The 27,614-nt window shown below is 43.7% G+C and overlaps 2 protein-coding genes across 8 annotated transcripts in view; one reads left to right on the top strand and one right to left on the bottom strand.

The window, feature by feature from the left end:
• The window catches only part of LOC142765481 (uncharacterized), an 887,742-nt gene that overhangs the window by 761,485 nt on the left and 98,643 nt on the right, over nucleotides 1-27,614 (bottom strand). The window lies entirely within an intron of this gene.
• LOC142765477 (uncharacterized) overlaps nucleotides 570-27,614 on the top strand; it is a 124,171-nt gene continuing 97,126 nt past the window's right edge. For all 3 annotated transcript variants that reach the window (XR_012884277.1, XM_075866517.1, XM_075866518.1), the window contains exons 1-2: nucleotides 570-17,246; nucleotides 21,050-21,085. The gene's annotated coding sequence lies outside the window, so the exon portion shown is untranslated. The remainder of the gene's footprint in view (nucleotides 17,247-21,049; nucleotides 21,086-27,614) is intronic.

Below are 27,614 nucleotides of genomic sequence, written 5' to 3'. Positions count from 1 at the left end.
CTTTGATTACATATTTGGAGATATACGTAGTTTGTAAAAAATACGCTAGACCTGCGCGAAATTAACAGCGCAGACAAAGCGATAGCTAGAAGAGCGGCTTTTCCGAGCCGTTTCCGAACAGTCATTGGGTAGCTTCGGCAAGCGCACTTACTTGATATCCTCTAGGGGCATCAATGATAAACATTTTCGGGTAGTAGTTCGGCATTCACTATGCTATTTTTGTCATTCTTTTGAGAAGTGCAGTATCGGCTGAACACTTGCAAGGAATGTTGGGCCACGTTTTCATGCAGTGCCTGACGACGATGAGGAATTATGCCTGAAGTGGGCATCCACCATAGTTAATAGGTGAACAAGAACAAGCTTTTCATGCGATGGCAATTATATGGACACTCTCGGCTGGATTTCGCCGCCACCGCCGGCGTCGATGTCATGCACAATATTTGCATACGTATATATACACACACACACATATATATATATATATATATATATATATATATATATATATATATATATATATATATATATATACACGGCACAATACGGCGACGACAAATATTTGGCGGTAGTGTGCACAGAATTGCCTTTGCGATAGTATGAATGACTTGCCCGTTTTGCTTTTGCTGCTAATTCGCCTTAACATGAGGTTTGGGACCCTGTGACTTTTTGTTCCTTCCCCTTTTTTCTTCGACCCTAACTTTGAATTTGTCTCCCTGACCTCTTTATTTTCATGCATTTCTTCTCTTTTTACCGCTTCTTCGCGCATATGCTTGCTTTTGTTCTCATTCTTCATTTCTGAGGCTGTGAAGTGTGAGCAGGGTGTATATGATTTTACTGAATAGGTGCTACAACGAAGACAAGTCCAAATCTTGTCGAGAAGTTGACTCCAGCGACACTTCTTCGTCATGGTGTAGGGGTTACAGAGCTCAACGGCCGACACGCAGTTCAATGGTTCGATCTCGGTTGCAAGCGGCCACGTTTTGATGGAGGCGATATGCTTGAGGCCCGTGTACTGTGCGTTATCAGTTCTCCTGAAAGAACACCAGGTGGTTCAAATTGCCGAATGCAGGCACTACGGCTTCTCTCGCGACCTTGTCATGGTTTCGGAAAGAAAATCTCAGGATTTAATCAAAATTTTTTGTGGCTTTTCATGTTCCATCATTTCTCATCCCTTCGGCATCCATCTTCCTTTGAACTTCCAACGTTTTTGGCAATGTTGGGTGGTAACTTTGAGATTGTTCGAAGACACCGCATTTTTTCCAGTTTGTTCTTCACGAGACGATAATTTGTCCTTTTAGATGCATGATATACCACTGTGAAGTGTATTTCAGATCATATATAGGCGCTGATTTCGTCAAGGGATGTTGTTTTACAGGTGTATAATTGAAATGCATGGTTCTACAGAAATCTGCCTGGTCAGAAACAGTCATGGTAGAAAACAACAGTCATTGAAGAACCGTAAAAGAAGAGAAATTGATGTTTGCGGCCCACAATGGGGGTCTTTTTATCAGATTCATTTCTTTCTGTTTATGTGAAAAAGGCACCCGCCGTTGGGTGCTGACAAACATTTCGGTTTATGTGAGAAGTTATTCTGGAGCTTGAGCTGTCATATGGCGTTGTCGCTTGGCGGAGCAGTTGCAGCATAACATGGAACAAATAGTGGAAGCAACCTAAAAATAAAAAGAGAAAGAAAAGAAGAAATGGAAGAAACGATGCAGTTAAAAGAACTCAAGACAGAGAGAAAAAGTGATTTAAAAAAGTAAACGAGAAAACACAGAAATACAGTAAGAAACAGAGAAGACCAAAGACAATCAATGAACGCTAGCCAACTCTACAGTTTCTTCAGGAATGGCCTTACTGCTGCCAAGCTACCTAAATTTTTTTTAACAATTCGTCAATAATATATTTCCCGCCATGTGATTGAAATCGTTGCTCTATACTTTAACTTCAGCTGGCAGTGTGCACTTGCTTTTTCTTTTGTTTTCTCTCATATTCTGTACGTTAATTTGACACATTACATAATCGATCAGTACCAGTGAGCCTTATTGCCAGCCTAATTCCATTTCACATCCAAAGCAGCTTGGGGTCGAGCTCATTTCGTCGTGCGGCGTGAGGGGAGCTTGGCTGTAATTGCCGGTCAGAAATAGAAAGAGGTAGCTCCCACATAGGTGTCGCATTTTTCATTTATTCTACGTTTCAAAGAGAAGTCTATTTCAAGGTGCTTATGAGTCCTGACAAAAGTAAATCAATAAAAAGTACAAGTTTCTTTGTTTTAAGTGATAATACTTTTAAAAAATGCGGCCGATCCCACGTACCTGGGCATCAACGTTATGCGAAGGATGCGCAAGGAACGCGACCGTGTTGAAACTGTTTATTAAACAAGAGGCCTCGAAATGACGTTAATATATGTAAAATTAGATGTTGGCATCTCTTATAATCATATGGTGGTTTTCAGAGAAAAAACTCCACATATAAATCAATCAATGTAAATGTTGCATGCACAGGCACAAGTTGAAGCGTTGCAGATGTATATATAACCAGTTGTTTGGACTTGCGCAACGATGCCAACTAGAACATGCGTATTAGCATCACCAGGGAAGGAAAGAAAATAGAGGGTAAAGAAAGGCAAGGAGGTTAACCAGCCTATAGGCAGCCGGTTTGCTACCCTGCGCATGGGAGAGGGATGGGGGAGATGAAAGAGAGCAGAGAGGGAAGATAGAAACAGCACATTCGGCAGCACATGCGCGCACACTCAGTCATAGTCCAGTCTTGTCTTTCGCGGTGTGCGACATTGCTGTGACAGTCGCTTGTTCAAGTCGGTGTCGCGTAGGAATTTCAACAGAGCTTTCATCGCCTTCTGTTGCAGTGTCTTCTCTCGGGCACTTGACAGAATAGTGTCCACAGACATTTGGCTGTTGTCGATGCGCGCAAAAGCAGACGCCAGTGACTGTCTCTGGATTTCATACAATGGACAGTCACACAGGATGTGGTGTAGCGTCTCTTCGCAATGACAGGCATCGCAGAGAGCGTTGTCGGCCATTCCTATGACAAAGGAGTAAGATTTTGTAAATGCCACTCCTAGCCATACGCGATGAGGTAAGGTGGCTTCTCTTCGGTCGAGTCCAGTGGGCATGCGGAGAGCCATCAAAGAGGACAGGTGGTGTTGACGATTCGTATCGATGCTTGGTGGGCACCATAGTGAAAACGTGATCTCACCCGCAAGTCGTCGAAGATTACTGGCAGCATCAGTCCTCGAAAGTGGTATGGCTTCTTTTCGTGTTCCTTCAAGGGCTGCCCGCGCGGCAGTATCGGCATGTTCGTTCCCTATGATGCCGCAATGACTTGGCAGCCATTGAAGCGTCACATGATGCCCTTTCTCGAGTAAAGTGTGGAGAAGGCATCGAATTTCGAAAACAAGCTGTTCGTACGGGCCGCGACGCAGTGCTGAGAGCACAGATTGTAGGGCAGCCCTTGAGTCGCTGAAAATCGACCATTGTTGCGGTGGTTCCCGATTGACCACACAAAGTGCAGCGCGCAAAGCAGCTAGTTCCGCTGCTGTAGATGCCGTGGAGTGGTCAGTCCTAAAGCTGATGCTAACATCTCTTGCTGAGATAACTACTGCTCCTGACGAACACTGGTGGTTCGTGGAACCATCGGTGTATACATGTATGCTGTCTGAATATTTCTCGTGCAAAAGAAGAAGAGACAGTTGTTTCAGCACGGGCGACGAAAACTCAGATTTCCTCCGGATCCCTGGTACACTAAGATGCACTGTGGGTCGAATAAGACACAAAGGTGGTATGGATGGTTTAGATGCATGAGTGAAGCCCGAGGGAAGTTTATCGTTGTATTTCACGATAATTTTGGCGAACGGTGCTTGGCGCCTCTCTGAAGGCAACAGTACAAGGTGATGGCCGGGGGCACGTGCGAAGTGTCGGATGTGCGTTCTCAGGACTTCTACAACAATGTGAGTTTGTATCGGATAGTCACCAGCAATTGCAATTGTTGCTTCTGTTGACGTACATCTGGGCAGACCGAGGCACACTCTCAGCGCTTGGGCTTGTACTGCCTGTAAAACACGAACATTGGTCTTGCAGGTATTGCTAAGCACAGGCAAGCTATATCTGAGGAAACCGAGAAACAGGGCCCTGTAGAGCTCCATCATTGCATCTACTGACATCCCCCACGTCTTTCCTGCCAGGAACTTGAACAGTTGAGAAATAGCGGTCAGGCGCTTCTTCATATAAGTCACATGCGGACTCCAACAGAGGTCCCTATCAATAATGATGCCCAGAAACCGGTGGGTTTTGGCGTAAGAAATCGGTTGCCCGCAGATTGAGATGTCATAAGGGGTCATTGCTTTGCGAGTGAAAGCCACCAGCGCGCATTTTTCTGGTGATATGCTGAGACCTTGTTTGAACAAGTAGTTGGCAATCATAATTGCTGCTTTTTGAAGCCGGCAACGTATCTGAGGACATGTGACTGCCGATGTCCAGACACAGATGTCGTGTGCGTATATTGATATTTTAATGGTGCTTGGCAAGTATTCAGCAAGGCCAATTAGTGCAAGATTGAATAGCGTCGGGCTAAGAACTCCGCCTTGAGGAACACCCCTGGAAGTATAGCGTCGCGTAGTTGGGCCATATTCTGTTAACACAAAGAATGATCTTGCAGCCAGGTAACTCAAAATCCACCGAAAGACTCGAGCACCAAGGCCAACCACCGCAAGAGCACCCAAAATGGCTTCATGTAGTACATTATCATAAGCACCTTTCACATCTAGAAACAAAGCTGCAGATAGTCGCTTACGGGATCTTTCGTGCTGAACGTACGAAACTAGATCAACGACATTGTCAATAGAAGAGTGGTCGCGTCGGAAACCAGCCATTGAATTCGGATAAATCTTGTAGTATTCAAGATACCACTCCAGGCGGCCTAGTATCATCCGTTCCATTATCTTCCCTACGCAGCTGGCCAGTGCTATTAGGCGGTATGAGGTTAGTTCGAGTGGGGATTTGCCCTGCTTCAAGATGGGTAACAAGCGGCTTACTTTCCAGTCATCAGGAACATTGCCATCCTGCCACGAAATGTTGTAGAGGCTCAACAGTTCTCTCCTTGCACCTTCCCCAAGGTTGCACAAGGCTCGGTACGGAATACCATCTCGGCCCGGAGAAGTTGAACGCCTGCAGAGAGCTAGTGCCGCCTCGAGCTCCTCCATTGTAAAAAGGAGGTCCATGTGGTAGTCACGGGAACGGGGGACGTCACCTCTCACTGGAGAATCTGGACGAGTGGCTTGGTTGGCGATCTGCGCACAGAAATCTTCTGCGACATTGATGTCTTGCCTCCTTTGAAATAGCGCGAGCACTTTGAATGGAAAGCGCTGTTCCGTAGGGTGACGCAGACCTTGCACCGTTTTCCAAATGTGTGAGAGTGGCTTGCGAGGGTCTAGTGACTGGCAAAACGTTGTCCATCGTTCCGACGCTAATCTATCCATGCGACGCCGAATCTTCTTTTGCATCCTCCTCGCTGCCCTAAGATCGTGAATTGATTTTGTACGCCGATACCGACGCTCCGCCCGGCGTCGCAGTGCTCGGAGTCGCTCCAACTCTATATCAAAGTCGTTTTGTGTGGAAGATATCGTCACCGTGCGAGTGGCGTTTTGCATTGTGCTCTTAATTGTTTCCTCTAACCCAGATCGTAGGCCATCGCTGCAAGCATCTTCCATGTCAGATTTGAAGTTGGTCCATTGGACTGCTCGAATGGTCGTCCGTGGACCATAACTAGACAAGCCTTTGATGTTAAGGTAGATTGGAATGTGATCACTTCCTCGTGTCTCAACATCTGGAAACCACTTGACGTATCTCGCGAGGGAGTTGGAGACAAAAGCAAGGTCGAGACAGCTGCCGTATGTCACCCCTCGTAGAAAAGTGGGGCTGCCGTCGTTCAAGAGAGTAAGGCCATAGTTGTAGGCGATGTTTGCTAACCTGCGTCCTCTTGCATTTGTCCGCGTACTTCCCCATGCGTGATTGTGCGCATTGAAATCACCTATGAGGACCCATGGTGCAGGACAAGATCTCAAAATATCCGCTAATCTCCTGAAATCGAGATTACTTGACGGCGATATATTAACGCCTATGAGAGTAAACATGAGTTGGTTCTTTTTCACAGTGATGCAGACATACTGGTTGTCATCGTGAGGTGCAATTGTTTGCACAACATAGGTCAGTTCACGACGAACAAAGACGATGATTTTGCTGCACGCACCGTTCATTGAAGGCATGACAGCTTCGTACCCCGATAGTCTTATTGGTTTCGACAAATTGGGTTCACAAATGACGATAATTAGAAACACGTTGGTAAACACAAACTGACGAAAATCTGAAAGGCGTGATTTTAGTCCTCTGGCGTTCCATTGGATGACGGATGCAGCCTTGACTTCTTTAAGAAATGTTGAGGTGTGAGTAGCCATCTTCCTAGTTGAGAGATTCAAGCACTGGGCTTAGGGCGTCCAATAGTCCAAGTGCGCTTCGAGCAGATGGTGTCTTCATGTCGACTAATATCGCTCGGATGGCTTCTATAAGGGAACGCAGCACCAAGATCACTTGACGATCAGTTTTAGGCAAATCTTCCATGGTTGGAGACGGCTCTTGTGTGGCCACAACCTGCAGAGGTTCCTTGGCAGAAGAGGGCGTCGGGAGCGTGGGCCATTCCTCCAGAGAAGGAGGCTTCTCTGTTTCTTTCGTAGAAGTGGTGGGCCCTTTCGCGGCGCTACTGGATGGAACCGCTAAAGAGTGGGAAGGAGCGTCTCGGGAATGTGTCTTCTTTGAAGACTTTCGATGATGCCGACGCCGACGCCGACGCCGGACTACTTCGGCTGCCTCCCTGTGTGTTGAGTTGTCTCGGGCCATTTGTCTGAGAACCGCGCGCTCCTTTTGGATTCGAGGACAGTCTTTCGACGAGGCAGCATGAGGACCACTGCAGTTGGCGCACTTCAGAGTAGTCGCCCGACAGGCCTCTTCAGCATGAGATTCAGCGCAGCGGGGACACAGTCGTAAGTTGGGACATACGCCCTTGACGTGTCCTAGCCTGAAGCACTGATGACATTGAAGTGGCTTTTGGAGGAATGGTCGAACCGGATGTCGAAAATGTCCAACTTTAACGTGGGACGGTATGCAATCTCCCTTGAAAAACACTTTTACGCAGCGCGTATTTCCAAGGCGCCGCACTTGCGTAATGACAGTTCCCTCGTTTGCAGGCTTGACGAGGGTAGACAAGTCAGCATTAGGAATGGCAGTGTCGATGTCACAAATTACACCGGCAATTTATTTGTCATCCATCGGGATAAAGGGGCGCATTTTAATGCCACCTAGCTCAGTCATTTGCTGCAGCTGTCCTAGCGCACTCACATCGTGCACGTCTATGGCGAGAATGTTCTTCCTTGGGTTTACTCGTACGTCCTTAATTTGATGTGGCACCGCACATTCGAGAGCAACCGAAAGGGCTTGCCTGTTCAGGAGCCGTAGGTTGCTTGATAGATCTTCGGGCATGAAGATGATGACGTGGGGCCAGCGCGCAGGCCTTGAATGCACAGTCGCTGTGCTTGCAGGAGCTGATTTTGCTGTATTCGCCGTCCTTCTCTTTGCCCTCTTACCCCGGACAGGAATAAAGCTGCCATCGGATGTGTCGTCTTCCGACATAGAATAGAGATCGGTGTCCTCAGTGTCACTGGGAGAGCCAGCTCGCTTCCTTGTGGCTGACGGGTGTGAGGACCTGTGACCAGGCGGGCCTCTGGCACGCTCCATGTCCATCACCGCAAGACGGAGAGGCGAGGCACCTCAAAAGACCGATGATTTCACTAAAATGAATTAGAGCTCTGAAACAAGCGTTCTTCTAAAGAAACACTTCCTTCACCAGAAGCTGATATGAAGCGCTGATGCTCGCGAGGATGCTGGCCCTAGACACTGCTATATAAATCAACGTCAGCGCATGGCAGCTAACCACAATTTACGTTAACCCGACGTGACAGCTGTATCAAATGACTACATATATAATGTTTAAACATTTTGGTATAGGCAGGACTTCAACCATTATTCACATTTCACGAAGCTAAGCGTCTGTTTGAAAAGTAGTTCCGAGACCTTGCGTAGCTCTGTGGTTAAAGGCTTCATTGTAACGCAGAATGCCTGGGTTCGATTCCAGCAGGGACGCTGACATTTTTCGCATTCGTTGGGTCGACGCTACCGATGTAGGGTATTAACGCTCGCACGCTAAAATTGCCCATGTGTGTTATCATCATTCCTGGGTAGATACTAAGTGTCGATGACCTGTGACATACTCGCCTGTGGGTATGTGCCACTTTTGGGCGTGAACTATTTGACGACGTACGCGACGACATTAATATACTATTCATGTCTTCACCAGCAAGTCATATTCATCAAACCATCTTACTCTCCCATGCTAATTTTGGTTCAACCGAAGTTAAGAGGGTGACTACAAGAGCAACGAAACGTAAGGGGCTAGATAGCTAGATAGATAAATAGATAGATAGATAGATAGATAAATAGATAGATAGATAGATAGATAGATAGATAGATAGATAGATAGATAGATAGATAGATAGATAGATAGATAGATAGATAGATAGATAGATAGATAGATAGATAGATAGATAGATAGATAGATAGATAGATAGATAGATAGATAGATAGATAGATAGATGCGCTGAAAGTCGTTGAAGTTCGCTAAAAAATGCTTCGCATTTAACACTTCTGTACAACACTAAGTAGCACCACGCACTAGTTTTTACCTAGAAGTTGATATTCGCTTGCAGTGAGGTACCAATACAGAATATCAGACATCAGGAGGTTACGCAAATTCACTTGTCCGGATTACAGCAGTAATCACAGAAAACGTGACGTTCTACGAGCATAGGGGCATCATTTTAAATATCTCAAGCGGTCATTCTCTTGTTATGGAATTACATTCTCATCTGGTCGGTGAGGAGCAATACTTACGGTGCCTTTTTGAGAAAACGTATACGTCTGGACGAAACTTCGCTGGGACAAGCAACTACGGTCATGGAAGTAGTCGTCGTGCTCCAGCAATTGCGATGGTGGACGTCATAAAGAAACGCCTTATTGCAGAACGCCGCATTGACGTCAGAAAGAGCTCGCCACACATGAACTGCAAAATCTTAAGACCAAAAGAAAACAACCAAAGGCGACTTACATATATACTGAAAAACATACCAAAAAAAGAAAAGAAAACAAGATGAAATAGGGTGCACTCAAGCAAGTAGTCACGTACTCTACTCCCAACGACCGTCACGTACGGCACGTTCTTATTCCTAGTCCTCAGGAGCCCAAGATGATGTACGGATTTGGCTGCCGTTTATAGCCGCGCAAGAGAAGCAGTGGCTGCTTCACACTCACATGACTAGTTACAGCCATTGAAGACCAAATAATGCTTGGAACATTCGCGTACGCAATTCAATGCCTTGTCATATTTATTGCTTCATGGGGCAAGTCTTGCAGCGTCGGCTTCATTTTACCGCCGGTAAAAAGATGTCATCTTAGTTAATTAGACATTAGGCTCTTTGAACAGGCCAACAATTTCTACCTTTAAGTGGGGCACGTTTGAGATGTGCATTTGATGCATGTTTGATAATAGCGGGAAACGGCAGTCTTCATGATATAATTCTATAATAATAATAGCGATACCAGGAGTTTGACGTCCCAAAACCATCTAATTGCAATATAGGACGTTAAAGTGGATCCATCTGGTGTTCCTTAACAGGCACTGAGATGCACAGTACGCGGCCCTACCATTTTCTCTCAACTGAAATGCGATCGCCGCGGCCGGCATCGATATTGGGATGTTCGGGTCCGCAGCCGACCACCGTATTCACCGACTAGTCCTCCATGACGGACAATTTTATGTAGTCGTTTGTACCTGTGGATGTTCTGCAAGCGTTACGCTGAACATTGAATTATTATCGGCAGTGAAGGGTTTGTAGTAAGTAGTCGTTACGAACGTGAAATATTGCGAATTCTGGCTGAATCGTATTACTGGCCCTCTTTACATCATGTCTTCCTAATAGTGCGTTACGTTCTTTACAAGTTTGAGTACCCTAAAGACCTTAGCACGTTATAGCAAGGACTGAGGTGCGTAATTAAACTGAATACGTATCTTGCAGAACATATATCACATTGTACTTAAGAAAACCTTGAACCTTTCTATGTGCATCCACATCAACTGTAAAAAATGGCAGCATATCCATGGGGTTAATGATGAAGAGTGGGGCGAAGCATCCGTCCGTCCCTTCGTTCTTGCTTCCGTCCGTCCATGCCTACGTCAGTGTGACCGTCCATGCGTCCATCAGCCCGTCCGTGCGTGCGTCTGTTCGTGCGTCCGTCCCTGCGTTCTTCTATGCAGCCGCCCCTGCGTCTGTTCATGCGTCCATCCATGCATCTGTCTAGGTGTTCGTTCGTCCATCTATTCAACACTCCAAGTACCACCATCTCGCATCTTTTCATCATATATTCCCCATATAGAAGCACCGCCATCCAGCGGACATTCCAACGACTAAACGAGAGGTAGCACACGCACACTTTCTTACGGCTTGCGCTTCGGGTCCACTTCCCACCTTTAACCACCTCGAGTTCATGGTATATACTAGTACACTGTATTGATGGCACTGCGGCCCAACGCTCGCTAAATCTTTTTAAAACCAAGGAGGTTACGCTCAGCGTGTATAACGTTACAACCATTTCTTGTCAGATAGTGCTCAATGTATATGTCAATGGCTGCTAATTGGGAATGAGAGACAGGAGAATTCCGTCTTTAGCTAACGCGCACGCAGCGAACTTTTTATTGTTCAACAACGCACAGGAGAAATCTCCCACCGGCACCACCTTGCAGGTCAAATCGTAAGACTGGTTACGCACAACGACTACGACGAGGGACAGACTGGTGCCGCTTTAAAGAGCTTCGCCCCTAAAAGTTATATAAGTTGGGCCTTTAAAACACCGTAACAACAAAGGAAGTTTACGTTGGATGATGGACCTGCAAAATTAAAAGTGTGGACAGAAAATAGCTCCATATATAGCACGCACGCTGAAACGTGCGGGTGGTTTCCACCTTCTGAATAGCTTTGAAGTCCTTGAAAAAACATTTTTTATATAAACCCTCTATAGCAGTGAGCTCAATTATGTCAAGAATAGAGTCTAAGGAACACTGAAATGTAACTAATAGTTGAATTGTACTGATAAATCATTCTCGGAGAAATCGAATGTCGTAAATGTCACCATCAAAGGTTTGTTAAAAGGCGAGTAAATTGTGGTCAAAATATTGCGCTTAACTTTCGTGGTGACATCTCCTCGCCTGACGTTACGATTATAAAAGCGTATTTCCGAGTGTTATAAAAATTCCCGCAACAAAAAATAAATAAAAGTTGGTATTTTGATTCGCCTTCAGAGGATAATCTAATTTACCTTGACCGATTCGGAACTAAGTAGGACCTAGCAGACGTCAAGAAAATTGGTGATGGGAATACGCTGCGGGAATTTTAGGACGACAGCGATAGCAGTTTTGTTCTTTTTTTACGTTCTTGCAAATCCAGGGTTACGTCTTTTATTACAGCGTTTTTCTTTCTTTTCTTTTCCTTTTAAGTGCGAATGCACTTTGTAAGCGACCCTGAATCCGCCGTCCGCGGGACGCCTCCTTCTCTCCCCTAGCAACGGCGCGAGGAGCGGAGAGGAGCGTCTGTAGCAACGACGCTGTGACGTCACACACCACGTGATTGCGCGCTCTCCGCCCTCTGCTTCGTGCCGGCGCGCGCCCCGCGCAGCCATGACTTGCTCATGATCGGCAAGTCGTCATATAGGCATGGATCCATCGCAGACATCATCCTCGACTGCGATACCGCCAACAACGAGTAGAACGCAATCGAATGCGAGCATTGCACGCGTCGTTGAAGATGTCGTGCCGGTTGGAGACAAGGCAGCGCGGTGAAGGGCCCGTGATGCCGAGCGCAAGCGGGCGAAGTAGGCCGCGGACATAAACATCATTATAGTACGAATTTACTCTCACATATACGCGCAAACTCACCAAGATTTCCCGAGAGGGTCTAATGGTTCCTGGGAATCGCAATGGGATAACATGGGAGAGTTTACGTGAATTCACTGGCGAATGCTAACGGATTTTAACTTTATTGCCCCACATATCATCACCCAATGCATTCGCACCTAACCATGATCACCCTCGGGAAAATGATTGAGAGTTTTTCTTCTTCTTTTTCTTTTTGTTTTCTTTTTGTATATGCTGTTCTTATTTTATACATATGTATACTCATTATTTTTTTGGCTTGAGCAGTGAAAATATTGTGTTTATTGTTTTGAATTTAGTATATATTTATTTTTGCTTCTATTTCAAAACATGTTAAGTATACATTTGTGGTGTATTTCTTTCTTTGGTCAGGTACATGCGTTATTACGAAATATTTTCCTATATCACTCCTTGTGTTCACTATGAGTGCATAAAACACTCACCCCAAACAATTTTTATACCACATATTGTACTAATTATGTTCTCTTGAAACGACCCACCTTCTTGAACCTAAGGGTCTGCAGTATGTAATAAATAATTGAAGATATGATTAAATAAATAAATAAATGAATACCGGAAGTAAATATGTTTCTTTAGGTTTAACATCACAAAACAACGATACGAATATAAGGAATGCTGAAATGAAGGGCACTGATAATTTCGTCTAGTTCGATGTGCGCCCACTTATTGATACGCGAAAATCAAGCATTGCGGAAGCCGTGGCTAGGAATCGACGCGCCAAACTGCGGGTCTTTTACAGAAATTAATTTCGGTGTAGGGTGGATGTTTAGAGTATTGCGAAACAGTAGTTCATGAGTACGCAAAGATATTTGTTGTTATCATTCTTGTTAGCGTTGTTCTCTTGATATTTATTGCTGTGTTGTACAGGACAAGTTTTCAAGTGGAAGTCGACGTAAAATGAACATGCGGCGATGGCCAAACATACGCAAGTGTAAAAAAAAATAGAGTTTACTACATAATTTGCAGCAAGGACAATGTCAGTATACTGGCTTGCTGTTTTTATAACGCCGAGGAATATTTTCACCAGCATCTATACTGAGAATGACGAAATCCGGTTCACTTACTAAATCACAATATTCAATGCTGACATTTGGGTAGCGAATCCCTTACGCTTTACTGAACAAAATGCGTACATTCATTTTTTTTCTTTTCAGAGACCACGCTATCCTTTATCATGCTTGTTTTGCTGTACTTTCTTGCACGCTGAAAATGACTCTTAAGCAACATTGCCTAAAAATAAAACAACAGTAGAAATTAAGCTTCCTCCCGCAAAAAAACAAAAACACTCCAGCACACGTGCAGTAGCCACGAATTATTATAAGCACAAGTATCACTTGACTTCAGCACCAAAATCGCGACATGCAGAGCTGCTGTCGCCGAACGCGCCATTGACTAGATTAATAAGCCCATTCTTTTTCACAAAACAGTGATGGCCGGCAGAAAACAGCTTATCTTGCTGTTGTTTGTTCTTAACAAAATGCTGATGCCAAATAATATATTTTAGGAAACCGCGGATATGCCTATGATGTCTCTTATTTTCCCGCTTAAGCTATGACCAATTAGATCGTCACCAGAACTGTCCCGAAAAAGCTGATTGTTGGACTGCTGTTCACGAGCCACCCCTGCTTTTGGAAAATGGAATAAGCTGAGGACTCCAGCTATCGGCGTTTTCTGGAACAAGAGTGCTGCATGTCACCACCAGTGACTTATGTTCATCTATTTTTTTATGTTGAAGTGTACCTAAGCCACAAAATCAGTTTAATGTCTCTAGCCAGCTTTTGTGTCTCAATGCTCTTAGTTATAGACTACAAAGGTAGAGATAAACCAGAGAACTTCATTAAACAGATTTAGAAGAAAACTCCGAAAGGAACTAATGTACAACAAGGAAGAATCTTGTGGGGTACAGCTTTCAAGAAAGCCTTTCGGCATTCAGAAGGCATTTTCCGTATCGGTAGTGCAAACCCCCGCTCTTCCTCTTTCAAATCGGGCATATGCACTTCGCTTCCGGGTAATGGTACTAGCAGTAAATTTAGGTGAGCCGCGGCAACAAATGCTTGCGTTGACATGCAGTTATTTGTGTCACAGTTGACGTAGACATCCGGATGTTCCCGTTCCTCATGATGCCCAACTCTTTTTGCGCAACGCAGAAACGTGAGAGTACTTCGTCGAACATGGACGATCCCTCTTTATTTGCCACTTTTTTTACCTTCTTTTTCTCGCTCTAAGAGCGCCATGATAATCTCACGATGACGGGAAACTATCCAGGCTTGACTACTGTAGTTGACATGTTGTAGTACTTCGCCCGCGAAGATATGCTTTGTGAGGACGGCTCATCAAACAGGCTTAAGCAGTCACATAGTTTCCTTTTTCATTTATTTGAATATTTATTTATGTGTTGACATGTGCCCCTCGATTGCTTTGTACTCTTGTCTGCCTTTTGAATTTTCGTGTAATGAAAATTTTGTTTTGGCAACTCCCTCTTTTTCTGGCAGTGTTGGCCAAGAGTCATAGTGAAGGGAATGTGAATGTCACGTAAGGAAAGAAGTGAAAGCTTTAGGGGCCTCGCCCACACTTGCCTTGTGGTCAGTTTTGGTTGGCAAAATTTACCTGCAGATAATTGTGACGTTTTTCAGTGTTCTTGGGAATGCTCATGAAATATACGTTTAAGGACTGTGTGGCACACAGAAAAGAAGTACATTTATATGCTTTTATTTCAGTCTTCAGTTATATATTATGTATTAGGATATTTTGTTAATATAAAAGGACTGCTCTTTTGTGAGCTTAACCGAATGAAACTATCAGCATTGCACCAGCACTCCACTAGCACTAGTTAGCATTTTACCAAACTGTGTGAATACATGTAACTATGTGTTTGTCCGCTGTGCTTCGCTTGATACTGCCGTCACCAGCAGATGTGAGTATTGCGTCGCACCACTTCGAACCAGCACTGCACCAGCACGTTGTAGCAATTTATGCTAATTACGATGTGGTGTAGCGATACCGTCAACCTACTCGTCACCACAACAGTGACGCAGACAAACATGTTGGTGAGTATTACTATTGAGTTTACAGCTTCTCTTCAACAGTGTTGCTTCCTCTGTGCACATGTTTTTTTTCGTATTTTAATGTAGCGAGAACAACCTGGTCGTCTTCTATCATTTACGCGTCGATACGGATACCACCAATACTCCGACTGTATTAAACTGTCTATTAGCTGGTATCCATTAACTGCTTAAAGTATCCTTATGTATTGCCGAAATATAGCGGTCGAAGGGACCTGCATAAGGAAAAAAATACGTTCCACTAGCACTAAACAAAGATACCGCATACTGCCCAAATTATGGAATGATTAGAAGATACATTAGAGTACCGTATCAGCAAAATAAGGATCTTCTTGTACAGTTGTGATTCACAATGGTAACGACAAAATATTTTAAGCTGGTGCCTGTCACTGCCATTTCTCTTGGGGCTGCAGTGCTCTGAGATATCTCAATAAACATTCATAAAGTAACCTCTTGGAACTCCCCAGCTTCCCACTTCATCGATACAACAAGGGTTCTTGAATTGGAATTGTGTCTACATTTATTCCATTCGCGTCACTTAAGGTACAATGACATATGGCCTCCTCTCCGCAACGCTCCTACCTATAGGATTCAAAGCCTTTGAATGAACTTAAGACTGACGAACTTGTTCACAGGTACCAATACACCCAAAACAAAGCTAACACTTCCCTAAAATAAAATAAAGGGTCTGTGAGTGCGTGAAACAACTTTATTGGGTCCACAGTATATGCGAGTTAACTCAGCGCCACCTGGCTAGCCCCACTCGAGAATGGTCAGCTAGGCCCGCTCGGAGATGGTCATTTAGGCCCACCTGGGGACGGCCAGCTAGGCCCACTCGAGGATGGTCAGCTAGGCCTACTTGAAATGGTTAGGTTAAACCTAACCGCCCTCGCGCGGGCCCTCTGGACGACCAGGATCCGTGAAAAAGTTTTTAAACCTTATTCCTGTTGATAAAGGGCATAGAATCTCATAGACAGTGACAACAATACGTGCATTGATTCTTTCTCGCATTTGCTTACATAATTGCTGCGTGCGAAAGCTGCATGGTTAAGGCAAAACATCAGTGATAACTTCTTTGAGCCTTTGCACGCGTGCCAGCTATGCAGTTAGTTATCACTTCGTAGACTGAGAGAATGAAAAAGAAAAATTGTAAAAAGCGTGGGGCAACGAATATGTGTTCGACGCGCGCAGGAACTGATTGTTTACTATTGAAACTGGACATTTAGTGGACATAGGTACCTGCATATGGGTGGCTTAAATAGCATACAAGCAAAACACGTGAAAGTTTAGTAAATTTGTACATGCATAACCACACTAGCTGGTGAAATGCGCTGCACCAGTGGTGCCGAATGAACACATGATTCTTGTGCAAAACTCATTTATACAACAGTTTCTATTGTAAGCTGTCTTCTGGTGCGTGATAATCACAAATAAATCATATTTGTTCCTTCAACACATCAGGTGAGAACTGATTCAATCAGAATGCGTGGACACTCAATCATGTACTAGCACTTGATGGGCCTCTAACTGTCAGTTTCAAATTTCTCTTCACAACTAACTCACTGTTGTCTGAAATCTCACAAGCTCACCGGTAAGAGCGCCAAACACACGAAATTATTAGGTGCTTAGGAATGAAGACGAATGGGTAATTTTATATTCACTGATTTTGTGAAAGCATATCTCACAAGTAATAAATTCAGGGACCTACAGCGATGCAATATCGATAAGAGGCAACATATACACTGCTTTATTGAAGCATCCACTTGGAGGGAAAAATCAGTTTGGCAACAATTGTTGCACATTCCTAGATGTTACAAAAGAAATGAGTATGGACAGTAGTAAGCATTTATTTAAGTCACGTTAAAAGGTCGTCTCTGCAGATTCCCTAGCAGAGCAAACAGTTTGTTTTTTTAAACATATGAAATTCCGATGACGCCAGAAGTTATGCCACTTAGTCAGGAATAAAGCTAACAAAGATGATTAGTTGAACAGAATGTGAATTCTTGTTTTTGTCTCTCCCAGACTTGGATGCTCCACAATCTTGCGGCCAAAACAAAAGTACGTATTGCGCAGTTTTTCAAACTTCACGCGCACAACTGTTCAGCAGCTATCTTGGTGCGAAAAATTACGAATGAACAAAATGTTTGACATAAGCTCGTGCCCTTTTAGGGTAGCTGTTAGCTAGTATGGTGGCGTATAATTTCAGGATATGCCCTACGTTGTTTAAAAACTACTAATCTTGCTACACGTAAAAAACCAAAAGGCGCCCTCTGGGATGGCTTGCTGCTCTCCTATAGTTGAGTAAGAAATACTTAAAATCGTTACATACTTTTTTCTATATACTTGTCTCGGTCTAAAAGTGGTAGGCCCAAGAAACGGCTTTCAGCTCACCCATAGTAGAGTACCGAGTACTATGATTGGTTAACCAATTTTTCTAAGCACAAACTGTTGTCTGTCAAGTGTGAGGCTCACGGGACGACTTTATGCTCGTCCATACTAAAGTACCGAGTACTTCAATCGTGGCTCACTTTCTCTAAACAAACACACTACCATTCCTCTAAAAATGAACAAAATATTAATAAATAAGCCAGCTGGTTTAACCAATTGAGTATAATAACATATGCCTCAATTTTATAATTTTCGTATTGTTACGTCTTTCATATATGTGCATGATTACATAGTAATGCTTTAAATTTTTACCCACTGCACCAACGAGAAGCCTTGTCGAGTGATCTTTACATGCATCAACAATATTGCTTATGTAATATACTTCAAGGGAATGCAACAAGTATTTTTGAACTACAATTAAAATATTATATGGCAATCGCATGGGATCTAATTGCCCAAACTGCCATGTTTGGAGCCAGGCTGAGGGCAACAAGACGAAGTTTTTAGTCCACAATTATTTGAAAGTACTTGCGAAAGGTTGCGAAAGGGTGTTTACGAAGAAGTTTAAAGTCTTGTGTAATCAGAATTACACAAAAAGGAATATTTATCATAGAATATGGTTTGTATATTCTCCTGAGTTGTTACCTAGACAACATTTTCAGTGCCAGTTTATTTTCTACATCAAATGTGCTCTTAATTCAAATTTAGGCTTATGTGGTTCGCGGCCTTGTTTTTTTTTAGATTTGAGAACGAAAGAGATCTGATATACAAGTGCGCCCAAGCAGCTGACAATTCATCCGCATTTCTTCGGTGCGACAATTCTTATATTGGAGCTCATGAATAGTTTGAGGAAATATTCATAATCATGAATGACCGCTGTATATCTTGTGCATACAACACAATTATCGGCCGGCGAACGCTTTCTTCATCCTCTTCATCTTTTCCTTCACTCCCCAAACACGAGTGCCCGGCTGCACTACCCGGCTGCATCACTTAGTCTGGTGAGGGATCCCATGAAGCAGATGGGCCTTAGATAATGTGCAGAGAGCGAGTCGAAAAGAGAGAACGTGAGATTGATTTGATTTATTTGATTGATTGATTTATATGTAGCGTTTGTGTCGGCCACTTGTGAATATTTTGCGTGAGCACAAATTTGAGCACACAGGCCTACAGCATTTTCGCCTCCATCTAAAATGAATTCGCCGCCACCGGGATTCGATCCCGCAACCTGCGGGTCAGCAGCCGAGTACCTTAGCCACTAGATCATCGCGGCTGGGCTATAGAACGATGGAAAGAGAAAGATTTCCTGGCGAAAAGAAAATGTGACGAGGCGGCATGACAACCAAAGTAACAACGATATGAAGGCGATAGCCTTAACCACTTGTTTATAAAAGCATGTTAGCGGGGAAAACAAATTATTTTATTGTGCAGTATTACAAGTCTGTGTGAAATACAACTGTGAGTGAGGAGGAGAGATGTTTATATGTAGAGAAGGGTAAGGGAGAAGGAAGAAAATAAAGCGCAGCATAAAAATGAGAAATGTAGAAAAAAGGTAGCAAGAGAAATGAAGGCGTAAGAAGTGAGAGAGAGAAACATATGAACAGAAGGAGTTGATATAGCAAAAAGAAGTAAGCGAAACGTAGAAAAAGTGCATAAAAAACAGAAACGAGAAAGAAGTATTGTATGTTGAGAAAGGACGACATAAAATATAAAGGAAAGTAGACAAAAATAAAAATAAAGGCAGAGAAGACACGAAACCAACGAATAAAAGCAAGAATAAGAGAAACAAGGCCATCCAGCTCCGTACGTCCTTCATACTAACGCGAAGCAATTTAAATTCTCATTCCAGTACGAATTGTATGTCAGGCTGTGAATATGCTAGTTTATTGGTTATCTTTAACCGAGCATTCTCATCGAATATATGTGAAGAATTGAAGAGGTACCGAATACACTGAATCGTTAACAAATTTTTGCTAAACAACCTATTTTTGTTGCAATTCATTGCATTTACACAGTGTTATATATATTAGAACTGTGGGGAAGCTATTTGAACAAGTTTTGTGACATGAACAGCAAGACGACACGGATCTTTGAGCTTTCTGTGCTTAGGCCCTCTTCTCTAGGCCCTCTTCTATTCCTACTTTTTATTAACGACCTACCTAGTTCCCTTAACCATACTAACTGTCTTCTTTACGCCGATGATACTACTATTTTTACAACCCAGAAAACAACTGCTGAACTTGAAAGTAGCTTAAACTCCGATCTCTGTAATATTTATCAATGGTGTGTTAACAATCATCTTTATATGAATCCCTCTAAAACTACATTTGTGGTGTTTTCATCCGCACAGAACACATTTCCCTCACCAGTTTCCGTATCTCTTAACAACCATATTATTTCCGTATCGGATCATGTAAAGTTCTTAGGCGTAATACTAGACAAGCATTTGAAATATAACTATCATGTACTCTCAATATTTAAAAAAAGCTTCTTTTGTTATTCATGTTCTCAATAAAGCCCGCCCTTATTTTCAGTCACGCCTTATTTTATTATTATACTATGCATACATTCATAGCCATCTTTCCTATTGCATTTCATCCTGGGGTAATACATATGCCAGTCACCTGGAGCCCCTTCTACATCTTCAGAAACGGGCACTACGTGTGATCGCCTTCGCTCCATTTCAATCGCCTTCTACGCCACTCTTTATTTATTCTTCCGTGCTTCCAATTAATCTTTTATTCACTCTAAAATTAGCTATATTGATGTACCGCCTCATTTATCATGGTCTATGTGTTTCAGGGCTATCCACACAACATCTTGTCAATACTAATAACACCAGGTTTTCAGCCTGTCACAATTTCCTTCTCCCTAAAGTGCGTAGCAATTATGGAAAACTAACTCTTAAATTTACAGGTGTATCCGTATGGAACAACATACCACTTGAAATAAAGTTATGTTCCACATTCCATTCGTTTCGCAAAATGTTTAAAGAGTACCTAATCACAAAACGTGTTTGCTAAACTCTGCCGTCGAGCCTTACTCCTAATTTTAGTATTTCTTTTACTCACTATAACACTTGCTGTTACACAGAACTTTTCTTGCCTTGTTATGAAATTTTAACCATTCTTTGTTTAATTCGTACAAAGTGTTTTTCACTGCTTGCTCATTGTTATCGCACTTGACTTATTCTCTAACGGAGGTCCCCCCGACAGTTTTCTAACTTCGGGACCTCCTCTGTACTGTAGAATTTTATTCATGTAAATGTATGCATTCCTGAAATAAAGTTTGATAGATTGATTGATTGAACAAGTCTTTCTTTCATGCATAATATTTTTTCTGCTAAATCATGAGAAATCAACCTAGATCTGCCTAGAGAACACACATTATCAGTTGTGCAATGTAACGATAATTTAAAAAAAAAGTGTCTTACCGTGTGCTTACTTTTCATGTTACAACACAATTCCTTCCAGGTGTCGATTACAGAGAATCAACTCTGAGAACAGCAAGTAAGAATTTCGTTTTATTGTTAGTATTAGTGCTTTTCAAGGACACTGTCTCGCTGCTGTGTTGTTTTTTTTTTTGCGAAAGTGACTGCGTCCATCAAAAGTGACGAATGGGGTCAGTGGAGCTTATTATTTTTCAGGTGTATGATCTGCGCACATAGTTTTGTATAATGGTTAATAAAGAGGAAATAGTGTGTCACCGTCATGCAACTCCTATTGATAATCCATCAGCCTGCCCAATATATGCGATAGTGAACCGAGACGCTACAAAGTTACCTGGAGCATATGTTGCCACATGTCTGCGTTTTCTTCACGTAGAAAAATTATAAAAACAATTGCATTTTTTCTTCATTTCTATCAATTCATATAAATAAAATATATCATTGGGAATGAACGAATAATGGGGACAAAAAATATTTGAGCCAGGAGGGCCGAAGCTCCGACACATTCAGACACCGTTTATATTAGGACCCAGCCACACTGGACTCACATACGAGGGCATCGAAGTTTTAGCGCGAAAGTGTTTTATGCCGGGCTAGACCATTTTCGTGATGTATTTCCATCACAAAAATGACGTCGACAAATCGCGCACAAGCTGAGAGCAAAGAAAAAGAAAGCTCCTTCAATGGCAGTAGAACCCACGACGTTTCAGACTGGGAACACAGAGGCCGGGAACACTATACCCCCTATGCATTGGCAACATGCTCTGGAAGCTTTACAAATGTACCTTATAATCTAAGACTGTAGTTGAGCAGTGTTTAGGGTCAAGAGAATAATTTTCCCATGACCATAACCTCTTCGACTAGTTCTTCAACGCATTGTTTCTACGCGGCCGTCCCAATTGGCGCGCTCCAACAGGCGAAGTGCAATTCGGTAAAGGCATTAACACAACGCCCGGTGGCTACAGTATCCGAAGCGTCGTAAGGTAGCCAGACCAAATGTTTTGAAAAGTGCTAACACGAAAGTTTTTATGCCACAATCAACCAAGTCTTTGTTTACGTATTTCGGTCACCAAAAGGATGTCGACATAATATGCATGGTCAGAAGACAAAGCAAAAAGGTTGAGTCAACAGGAGTCGAACCCATGACTACTGGGTCTGCGAGAACAGATGCCGGGCACGCTATCCACTGAGTCATCATCACATAGTTTGTCTACTTTAAAAAATGCGCATTTTAAAACTACCAATGTCCTTTCATGTCATTCCTGGCGAAAATCAGTAATTCGTCATGACCGTGGCATCTACTATTAGTTCCTTCAACGCGTCTATTCTAAGAGGCCGTCCCATTCAACGTGTTTTCAATCGCAGAAGTGAATTTTTGTCAACGCCTCAACATACCCCCCCTCCCCAGATTCCGACCTTGTACCCTGAGTGTCAGCGTCGCTCATGGCATCCATCTATACTGAACATAGTTATGCCATATATGTGCTCTCAACCTCTCAAACGCGCCTCTGTCACTTCACTTGAAGTGAACTAGAATCAATATCCTAGCGGAGCAAATAAGAGTGTTTAGGCGTACTATACGGCGCACGAAAATCCAGGTGGCGCTGTTACACCCTTCTCTAATGGCACCGACGCTACCACCACTGTTCCTGCATGCGCTTGTGCGTGTTTCACCACGTCAGTGGCGGACAGTCTTATTCGAGCGTCCGCAACAGCTATGCGAATGAAGCTTGCCATTGCTGCCTGCGCAGACCATCTGCAGATGACCAACGTAAAACCGTCTAACGCGCCTTTGTTATAGAAACGTGCATGCCGTTCGCTTCGACCAGTTTTAAGAGGACCTGCATGGTAGGTCACATGTGAGGGCATTTTTACTACAGCTTCTTGGGGAACCATGCAAAAAAAAAATCACAGCATATCCATGGAGTGAATGATGATGAGTGGGGTGAAACTTAGAAGAATTTTATCGGTAAATTGCGAATCGTCCGTCTGTCCGCTGGCCACGTTCATCCATGTGTCTGTCTCTCTGTCAACTATACGAAAACTACAACCGCCATCTAGAGATGTTTTCAAGGATGGATGGATGGATGGATATGGCTGTTTTAGATCGGGCGGTGGCGAGCGCCACCAAGCCGTAATACCTAACGAAACAAAAACTATATTTATTTTTTTTCCTTGAAAAGTGAGTTTGAGGATTTGTACTTTGCAGTGAAGAGTTTAATTTTCACTCGTGCCTTGACTTTAGCCACCAATCAGATAACCTCCTTCTAGTTAATTCTACTCGCTTAAAGTTTATTTTGCCCTCCCGGTCCTTAAACCCCAGTGCTTTGAAAAACTCTGCGCCATCATCCTGAAATATAGGGTGAAGCCATTTACAGAACATTATCAAGTGTTCGGCAGTTTCTTCTTCCTCTCCACACGCACTGCATACTGTGTCTACCCCTTCGTATTTGTCCCGATATGTCTTGGTTCGCAGTACTCTCGTCCTGGCCTCAAACAGTAGAGAACTACCCCGAGTATTATCATAGATCCTTTGCTTGGCAATTTCCTGCTTAAAAGTTCGATAGATCTCTAGTGCGTACTTCTTAATCATGCCCATTTTCCACATGTCAGTCTCCGTTTGCTTCACTTTCTTCTTAACCGATAGTTCTTTTTGGTTTGGCCACCTGCTGTTTTCTAAATATTTACCAGTCAACTTCCTCGTTCGCTTCCACCATTTTGTATCCACATTCTTCATGTACAAGTAGCTGAAAACCTTCCGAGCCCAACGCTCTTCCCCCATTTCTCTCAATCGCTTCTCAAATTTTATCTTGCTGCTAGCTTCCCTGCCCTCAAATGATGTCCATCCCATGTCACCTTGTACTCCCTGATTTGGTGTATTCCCGTGAGCTCCTAAAGCAAGCCTGCCTATTCCACGTTGCTCAATTTCTAATCTTGCTTGAACTTCAGATCTCATGCACAAGACCTCATTGCCGAACGTCAGCCCAGGAACCATGACCCCTTTCCATATTCCTCTCACAACATCATACCTATTGTAATTCCACAGTGCCCTATTTTTCATGACTGCTGCATTCCTGTTACCTTAAGTCGTCACGTATATCTCGTGTTCCCTCAGATACTCGGTCCCATTGCTTATCCATACGCCCAGATATTTGTATTTATCTGTTATCTCTAGCGTGACCTCCTGTATTCTAAGCTCACTACTTTCGTTGTCATTGAAAATCATGACTGCTGATTTTTTCTTACTGAATCTAAAATCTAACCTATCTCCCTCATTACCGAGATGTCCATCAATCTCTGCAAATCTTCCTTGTTGTTGGCCATTAGCACTATATCATCTGCGTACATTAATGCTGGTAGTGCCTGATCAATAAGTTTTTCTTGTTTGACTTAAGAGAGGTTGAAGCCCAGTCCACTTCCCTATAATTTTGCCTCTAATCCTTGTAGGTACATCATGAATAATAAGGGTGACAGGGGGCACCCCTGCCTGTTTTACCTCTGCAGGCATGGGTACCTGTTTTCCCCACTTTATAACTACCTTGTTACCTTTATAGATACCCTCTAAAAGATTAGTGACTACATGTTCCACGCCTAGTGTGTGCAGTATTCCCCACAATTCCTCTTGAACCACGCTATCGTACGCTCCCTTGATATCCAAAAATGCTAGCCACAGGGGCCTGCGTTCCTTTTCTGCTATTTCGATGCACTGCGTCAGTGAGAACAGATTGTCTTCCAACCTCCTGTGTTTTCGAAACCCATTCTGCAGTTCTCCTAGCACCCCCTCATCCTCTATCCACGCCTGCAGTCTTTCCTTTCTAATCTGCATCGCTAGCCTGTAGACCACTGATGTCACTGTTATGAAACGGTAGTTGTTTATGTGAGCTTTGTCCCCCTTTCCTTTATAGATCATGTTCAACCTACTAAGTTTCCATCCATCTGGAACTTCACCATCGATTATTATTGTGCTCACTGCCTTTCTCAAAGCACGCTTAGACTTCGGACCTAATGTCTTTATCAGCCTAATTGGAATGCCATCTGGGCCTGTTGATCTACTACTAGGAACCCTTTTCTCAGCCCTTTCCCACTCTTGTTGTGAAAATGGAGCCATTGCACCACTTGATTCGTCCTTGCCTATTATGGTGCATAAAGTACTTCTTTTTTGAAATTTTTCTGTCCCCCTTGTTCTTATATATTCCATAGCTTCGTCCCCTTCTAGCCTAGCACCTTGGGCTGTAGTTATAAAACTTTGCTCTAGGCTCGTCTCATTTTTTAGGGAGTTTAGATGGTTCCAAAATTTTGCAGCTGCGTTTCTATCTTTTTTACGTACTTCTGCCAGCCACTGAGCTCCCTTCCTTCTAATCTTTTCTTTGATCAGAAGGGATGCATCCCTTCTACAGCTTAGAAAGGTTGCCCATTTTCTTTCAACATCATCTGTCGGTTCACCCCGCTGCTTAGCATGTCTGTGTTCTCTAAAGGGTTCCTGACGTTTTGCTATGGCTCTCTTAACTTCCTCATCCCACCAAATTTTGGGTTTGTGTCTTTTTTTCCGCGGTGACTTGTCACGCGTCTTAGCAAGCTCTAGCTCAAAGAGTCTAATTAGAATCGTGTATGTCCACACTGTCTTATTATCATCCTCCGTGGTTACTTTCTCAATTTGTTTAGTGGCTATTTCAATTTGCCTTTCTGGATAAAAATTTTCCTGTAGTTGCTCATCTTGTCTCCTTCCCACTTTCACTGCTCTTCCAAAGTTTAGCTTGATACGTTTGTGATAACTACCCAGACTTCTGAAGCCACCTTCATCTATGTGCAGTCCCCTGAGCTTATCATACATCCTATGTGACATCAGTGCATAATCTATCGTCGACTGAAGCCTTCCTACCTCCCATGTTATTTGCCCTTCACACTTCTCGGTACTGTTGCAAATGATCAAATCAAGCCTTTCACACATATCCATGATCATTTTGTCTGTCGGGTTGGTACACCCATCTAAATCTTCTATGTGCGCATTCATGTCTCCTAGTATAATTATCTCGCACTCTCTTCCTAACTTCTGAATGTCCTTTAATATACACTCTACCATTATCTGGTTTTCCTCTCTGGCCTTTGCTCCGGTCCACAAGTACACAAAACCAAGGAGTGTCATTTGACCTGCCACTTTCCCTTTTAGACATAAATGTTCCTTGCATTCCTGCTTGACCCTTTGCCAGTCTGTACTTTTATGAATGAATGCCCCAATACCACCCCCCTTTCTGCTGCCTTCTGTTCTATTACAATATTCCCACGCGCAGTCCAGATTGTTCGGAGGTTGTTCCATGCTCTGAGACGTGTTTCTACAAAACCGTATACCATTGGCCTCTCTTCCCTTAGCTGTTCTTCAATCTCTTCCCACTTCAGCCTGTTCCTACCACCCTGCATGTTAATATACCCTATGCCTGAATTGGCTCGGCGCTCGTGGCTACGTCTATTTATGCCCCGGTCTCTACCTATCTTAGATATTGGTGCCACTTTGGAATCGTATCTGTCCATACCACCTGTCGAAGAGTCTCCCTGGTTGTTTTCCTTGTTACTAGCTATCCTGCACCCCGAAGGGCTCGCTTGCCCCCCAAAAAAGCTACTGCGCGTCCTGCAAGTCGCCAACCCACCTCATGACCTAGCCGCCCATCGAAGTGAATTCTGTCTCGTTGAAACCCCCCCCCCCCCCACCTATGCACCTCTCTGTTTATTTCCACCACCTCAAAGCCTTTCTCTCGACTCATCCGCCATATCTCTTGGTTTGCGTTGACCACCGCTCTTTGCAGGTTGCTATCACGCACCGGTACCTCCGGTATCGTGCATATCACTACCTGTACCTTAGGAGAAGTGGCGCGCATGTCATCGACGCCTTTCTCCATTGTGACTGCTAGTCCTGCTGCATCTTCATTTAGGACATCGTTTAAACCGCCTGAAATTATAACGAGGTTTCGTCTATCAGCTGTCGTTTTGAGCTTTGCGCTCGCTTGCCTCATGACTGCTTCCAGCTTGCGTCCTGGGAACGCCCCTACTGCAACCCTCTTGTCACCTCTTACCCTCTCTTTGATGGCTTCTGTGCATCGATTTAAATTCGAGTCCCCGGCGATTATCACATGCTGTGACTTTTCAGCTTGAGCGTTCTGCACTTGGGGGCTACTTGCACCTGTGACGCCGGCTGCTTTGTTCCCTCCCTGCCCTACCACTACCTTGCTGAAGCTGAGCCTTGCGACAGTTGAACCGGCTAAACCTGTTTTTTCCAAACTTGCTTGCTTTTCCTTCTCCACCTTTCTGGTTGCCGGTTCCCTACTATTCTCTCGGTAGGTCACTTCTTTGTTCAGCTTCGCTAGCGCTTCCTCGGCGGACTTCAGTCTTTCTCCCATTTCTCTCGTTTTCTCTTGCTCTGTCACCAACGCAGTCTCGAGCTCGGCGATTCTCATCAGCAATTCACTCTGGGCAACCATCATTTTCTTCAATTTTTCCTCGACCTCACATTGCCTACACTTCACGTCAGCCTATTCTCCATCCACTTCTACGCTTGGGTCCACTTTCAAACCCACTCCACATCCTGAACACTTTACAGT

Source organism: Rhipicephalus microplus, chromosome 6, assembly GCF_043290135.1.
Source record: "Rhipicephalus microplus isolate Deutch F79 chromosome 6, USDA_Rmic, whole genome shotgun sequence".
In the NCBI taxonomy this organism is placed as follows: Eukaryota; Metazoa; Arthropoda; class Arachnida; order Ixodida; family Ixodidae; genus Rhipicephalus; species Rhipicephalus microplus.
Note: the sequence above shows the minus strand (reverse complement) of the source record. Positions and strands in the feature narration are given on the sequence as shown.